Raw genomic sequence first — 6,200 nt, forward strand, 5'->3', positions numbered from 1 at the left:
GGTTGGACTGGATGGGCTTTAGGGGTCTTTCCTATCTGTGTGACTGTAGGATTGTATTATTATTTTTATGGTGGAGATTGTGGAGATATTGGATGGCCATCTGTCAGGAGTGTTTGGATTGTGTGGTCTAGCATGGTAGAAGGAGGTTGTACTGGATGTTTCTTAGGGCTGTCTGGAAACATAAGGATTTCGTGATCTTAGTATTGCTATTATCAAGAGGCTGTATGGCCATCTGTTGGGGATGTTTGGATTGTGTTCTCCATGGCAGGAAGGGGTTGGACTGGATGGCCTTTAGGGGTCTCTCCTATCTGTGTGACTGTAGGATTCTATTATTATTTTTATGGTGGAGATTGTGGAGATAAGCACCAAAACATCATGTTAGACAACACATTTGGTAGAAAAAGTAGTTCAATATGCAGTAATGTTATGTTGTAATTACTGTATTTCAGAATTTAGCACCAAAATATCATGATATATTGAAAACATTGACTACAAAAATGGCTTGGATAATCCAGAAACTTGGATAAGCGAGGCTTGGATAAGTGAGACTCTACTGTAAATAATTCGGATGATGGGCGGGCCCTAGGACCCAGGGGACAGTTTTTTCTCATTGCCTGCCTTTCCTCTTCCCTGCCGGCCTGGATAATCCAGAAACTTGGATAAGCGAGGCTTGGATAAGTGAGACTCTACTGTAAATAATTCGAATGATGGGCGGGCGCTAGGACCCAGGGGACAGCTTTTCCCCATTGCCTGCCTTTCCTTTTCCGTGCCCGCCATGAGGGCTTCTCTTTCCCTCCTGGCATGGCTCCCGATGGTGCGTTGTGGGTTCTGTCCATGTGGCGTGACGTGATTTTGTGTTGTTTCAACCTTAAGGCGTGGATGATAGGTTGTGTTGTCAAATTTGGAGGTTGGGGGGCCTTTACTTTTGTTGCTTTGCTCGGTGCCGCGATTCCATTAGCCTTTTATATATATAGATACTACTTCCCCAAGGGGAAGATCAGTCCTGGATAACTTAGTGATGGGAAGGCAGAACGGAGCTATAGTGCAGCTACCTTTGACAATTCAGTCCATCATGCAATGGGGTTAAGTCTCCATATCCCTTAAGAGCATCACCAGCAAACCACAAGATTATATTGTATTATATTACATTTTGAATTATTATATTTGTATTATTTCCAGAAACCTGGTACTGCAGACGCACCAGTTGAAAAATCAGAACTGTTTGGTTGATATGCTTTGCAGGGGCTCCTGCTCTATTTTATCAATGTGCTCGTTTTCTGAAAACAACAAATGACGACTCCCTCCTACCAAGAGCAATGAGACAAAAACTGGGGCATATTTCTCTTAAATTTTATGTATAAACTTTAAGGTTCTAAGTGTACATTACTTTTGTTTGCATGTATTTAATAAAAACATATATTTTAAAAATTAACATCTAAATCGCACCTTGTAAAAATTGGCCACAGATAATACATAGGGAGGGACAAAGGCCACTGTCACATTTGTTTTACTATTATGAAAGATGTATGTCTTCATTATTTCACATGATGCAATCATGTTTCAGCTTTCATTGCAGCACCTTTCATAGGAAAGTTACCACATTCTTTTTTCATCCTGGCAAGATTGGGAGGCAGAAATTCAACAAACAAAACCATCCCATTGCCTCTCCCTTCTTAAGCAGCAACTAATGTCAACTTGACATTCAGGCGTCTTTCAGAACCTTCACTCTGGTTTGTCCAAACTGATTCTTCTCCTGTTTGTCTTGCTCCAGTGTCTTCGGTTGTAAAGTTTACCAGAGAATTCCTTGTCACTGTATTTTAGCATTGCATTTAGAACATAATAAACATTCTATCAATAACAAGGATTCAAGATGCAGGATTCCAGCAAGGAAAAAAAGAGCCCAAGCGGGTCGAGTGATGGTTTTCAATTGACGACTGCCTTTCTGGAATGTTTCATCTTCCTCCTCAACACTCAAATAGTTTTTAGGTAGTAATCTATCCTAAGATACAAAAGCACACCCAATATGATGGCTTGAATTGGCTGCCCCAATCTCAAGATACATTCTTTTTACCAGTCTAAACCAGCATTCTAACTAGACAGATTGATTTGGGGGTTTGTAAGAACATACACTACAGTATGATGTGATCATTCATAATTATAAATTATTTTTATGTATACTCGGGCATTTCTAAAGCACTCAGTATCAACCTACATGCATGCGACCAAACTACTGTTACATTTTGCATGAATATACTTTGAAGGAAAATTGCTAAAATTAAAATGCACTTCGGGCTGAATTTTTTTTTTTGCTTCCCATTTCTCCTGCAAATGTACGGAAAACTAATTTTAATAAAGTACCCTACTTAAGAGCTGCATTTTCTGAACTAAATAAAAGACCAACAGAAGAAAGTGCTTTTATATTTAGAGCTATTTAGCATATATGAAAATATGAAGCAGCCCTGTATTAAATCAAACTACTGGCCCATCTCGCCTTAACTGTCTGCCTGCCACAAGTTGTGAGGGTGTTGCATAGGTTTTCTCCAAGCACTGTATGTAAGCTTTGGCTAGCTTAGGAAAGGGTTAAAGAGTTAACAGCCCTATGGTGTTTGCTGTCTGTGCCCCTGTTCAGAAGATTTCACCTCACTTTCTAACTCTGTGATGACTGGATCTTGAAAAAAAAATAGCTTGTGGAAACAAGGATAAAGTTTCAGTTGACAACACCTTTTCCCCATGATACTAATTCTTTCAGAAGTGAATTCCCCTTCCTAGAGGTAGATTTCTCTCATTTCCTGTTGTCTCATCCCTGTTCCCGAGTTGATTGTGAGTCGGATATTTGTAACTCGGGGACTGACAATATTTGATATTAGATTTCTTGACTAATAAAGACCATGAGTTCTGTTACTGTGTTGTTGAACCTCTTGTTCTGATTTCTAAATACTCAGTTGCTAAGTGTAACAGGCCTTTTTATTGTAGACATATTAGGTAACACATTGAAAAAGTTTGGCACGTGCTATGCTACACACAACGAATTAGCATAAAACCTGGAAAACATATCAATTTCTGATGGGACATTTGATGTCTGAAATTGCTAGACACATTGACCTGGGGCTGATCAAAACCACTTTGGTTCCCAAACCAAGAATGAATTTTCAGGAGAAAGTAGGTCAACTACTGAAGTGACACACATCTATTTTGTAAAACTTGTAAATTATAATTGCATTTTAATGTAATTTTTATTTTAACTGTATTGTTGGACTTTGCCCCATGTGAGCCGCCCCAATATAAAAATACAAATGTAAAAATAAAAAATAAAGTTGTTATTATGCTTGGGTTGAATGAAAAGTAATGCCTCTACCTTCATAACCCCTCAACAGATAGCAGTACTGGTATGAGGCAGGTACTGGCTTGTTTAGTAGACTCTCCTCTACAGTTCCATTTGGTAGGAAGCCATTGCATTGAAGGGTTGTGTTGTTAAAGTGCAAAGAATGGAATTCTGTGCAGATGGTCGGTCAATGCGACTTAAGCAACGTGCAGTCACTGAATTCTTGACAGCAGGTGTCACCCCAAAGGAGATTCATCAGAGAATGCAAGCTGTTTATGATGATTGTGTTGATGTGAGTACTGTGCATCGTTGGGCAAGTTTAAAGATGTTGAGGTGACAAAGAGTTCAACGTTCTGTGACTGCAACCACCGAGTTTCACAAGTAAAAGGTTAACAGATTGATTCAGGACAATCGTCATATCACTCAGAGAGAAATTTCAAGCATAATCAGCATTTCACAAGAATGTGTGGGTCACATTATTGCTTTGCTTGGCTATCGGAATATCTGTGCCTGATGGGTCCTGTGAGACGCTGGTTGCGGAAACAGTGTCAACTTGTTCATCGTTGGCAGAAATGTATCCAATTGTCTGGTGATTATGTGGAAAAGCGAATAGTGGTAGTTAAAGAGCACATTCGAAGGATTATTTCTGCGTTTGATTTATTAAAATATTCCCACCCAAACCCAAGTAATAAAGGTGGAGGCATTACTTTTCATTCAACCCTCATAAATTAAGTGTAAGTTAAGTAACAGAGTGAACTCAGCCACTGCAGTTGTACAAGACATAAGTCTGATACACAGAAACAAACTATACAGATTGTTAAGTGTCCTAAATTTACAACAAATATAGACAAGATTGTGTATCCTGGGCAAATCTTCCCAGATCACAACCTAACACTACTAAATTCTGTGGTAGTTGAATGTAAAACCAGTTTTCAAATGAAAACATGTTTGCTTTAAAATAAGATGCATAGGGAATTCTGTAATATCCCCAGAAGTTGTGAAATAAACAGGGGGCAGGTGTGGCTTGCATATTAAACTTCAGCTCCTAGATGGAACAGGAAGAAGTGGATGAAGATGATCAAGTTGCTGAAAAACTGATTTCTGAATACTGTACTCCATCAAAATTTTAACATGGTCATTAGAAAGTAAAGAAAGATGAAGAAATATTCCATGAAGCAGACAAAGTAGCCTGTTTCTGAATCTGTGAAGCAACATGTGGAAAAACAACACAAATAGCATGGGTCTATTATCCACACAGAAAAAATCATGCATGCACATGCAAACATGGATATAATGTAATTGCTAATACTGCTTTGCTACATTCAGTGTTGCTCTGAGAACACAGATGAGGGGATGACAACATCATGAAAGAAAAACTAGAATAGAGATCCGACACTAGCAGATAAGACTGAAGTAGTTTGTACAACATAATAAATGGCTTCATCACAGGCACAGAAGAAAAGATGTTATTTTCTTAGGTTTTTCTATCCTAACTTCACACACAAAGATGCAACACAATTTCTATCACATTATTGGACTGCCGCCATGAAATTGGGAAATTTTATTGCCTGATTTACTGGTGTACTTAACTTTGAATAAATGTTCTCAAAGCTGTGCCTAAACATTGAAAACTCAGTTCATGAAGGCATGGAAAAGGACTTCTTGACTATTATTTAAAGAACAGCTTGGGCACACGGGAAAAGAACAAATAAGAAAGCAACTGGAGCACTTTTACATTATTTCCTAGGCAACAAAACATAGCAGTAATGACTTAAGAATGCCATACTTTTATTAAGGAGTGCTGTAATGGTTTGCTTCTGCATGAATAGCTAAGGCAATCATAATGTAGTTGTATCAAGAAGCTGAATAAGTTAAATTCTTTTAAAAATACATTGGCCCAGACTGAAAAACTAGGGTATAACATGATTTAAACCTGTTTCCAGACAGATACATATTTATCGGACTTAAAAAGTCTCTGTAAAGCAACTGTGAGCAAAAAGTAACATTTATTTCCTAAATATCTCCCAATTCCTCGGATTCTACTTTTTTGATAAACGTTTTCACCATCAATAAAGCCTGTAGCCCCATTTTGTGTTATATTGAAAAAATAATTAAAAAAAACAATTGTCAAAACTTGGCACATCAGGCCATAGTGGCCACTCCTCTCACAGAGATTGTAGCCACTCCTTGCCATGTCTTGTTTAAGACACCTGGTTATCTAAACCTTCCTGTTGTGATATTGACACAGAAAACTGTTTGGTGACTTGAATATTAGGAACAGTATAAGTCATGAAATTATAAGAGTGTCTAACCCATGCAGCATCAATAGCTAATTATACTAAAAGCAACTTCATTTATGGCTGTTAGGACTTATATTCTAGCCAGTTATTGAATTAAGGTAAAATCTTTTTAAAAGCAGGCCAAGCATTCACTTTCTGGAGTAATTAAGGCTTCAGTTATTTCCTGATCTGCCCTGTCAGATTTGCCCTTTCAGCTAAAGAGCACCTTAGAATACATTAGAACATTTCCACGCCTTTCTAGGAGCTGTATCCAATATGCACCAATGAACCCTAAGTTCTGAGTTACAGTCACTGGTATTGATGCATGTACACATTTAAGAAGTGACATTTGTTATGTGCATTCAAGTTGTTTCTGACTTATGGCAACCCTAGCATGGGGTTTTCTTGGCAATCTTTACCTTCCTTTGAGACTGAGAGGGTGTGACTTGCCTAAGGCCATCCAATGAGTCTCCATAGCTGAGCAAGGATTCAAATTCTGAGTTACAATCCAACACTGAAACCAATATACAAAATTGACTTTCAATAGTAATACACACTTTCATAATTACTGAAAAATGAACACACATCTTCTGAAAGCA

The sequence above is a fragment of the Anolis carolinensis genome, chromosome 3, assembly GCF_035594765.1.
Source record: "Anolis carolinensis isolate JA03-04 chromosome 3, rAnoCar3.1.pri, whole genome shotgun sequence".
Lineage (NCBI taxonomy): Eukaryota > Metazoa > Chordata > Lepidosauria > Squamata > Dactyloidae > Anolis > Anolis carolinensis.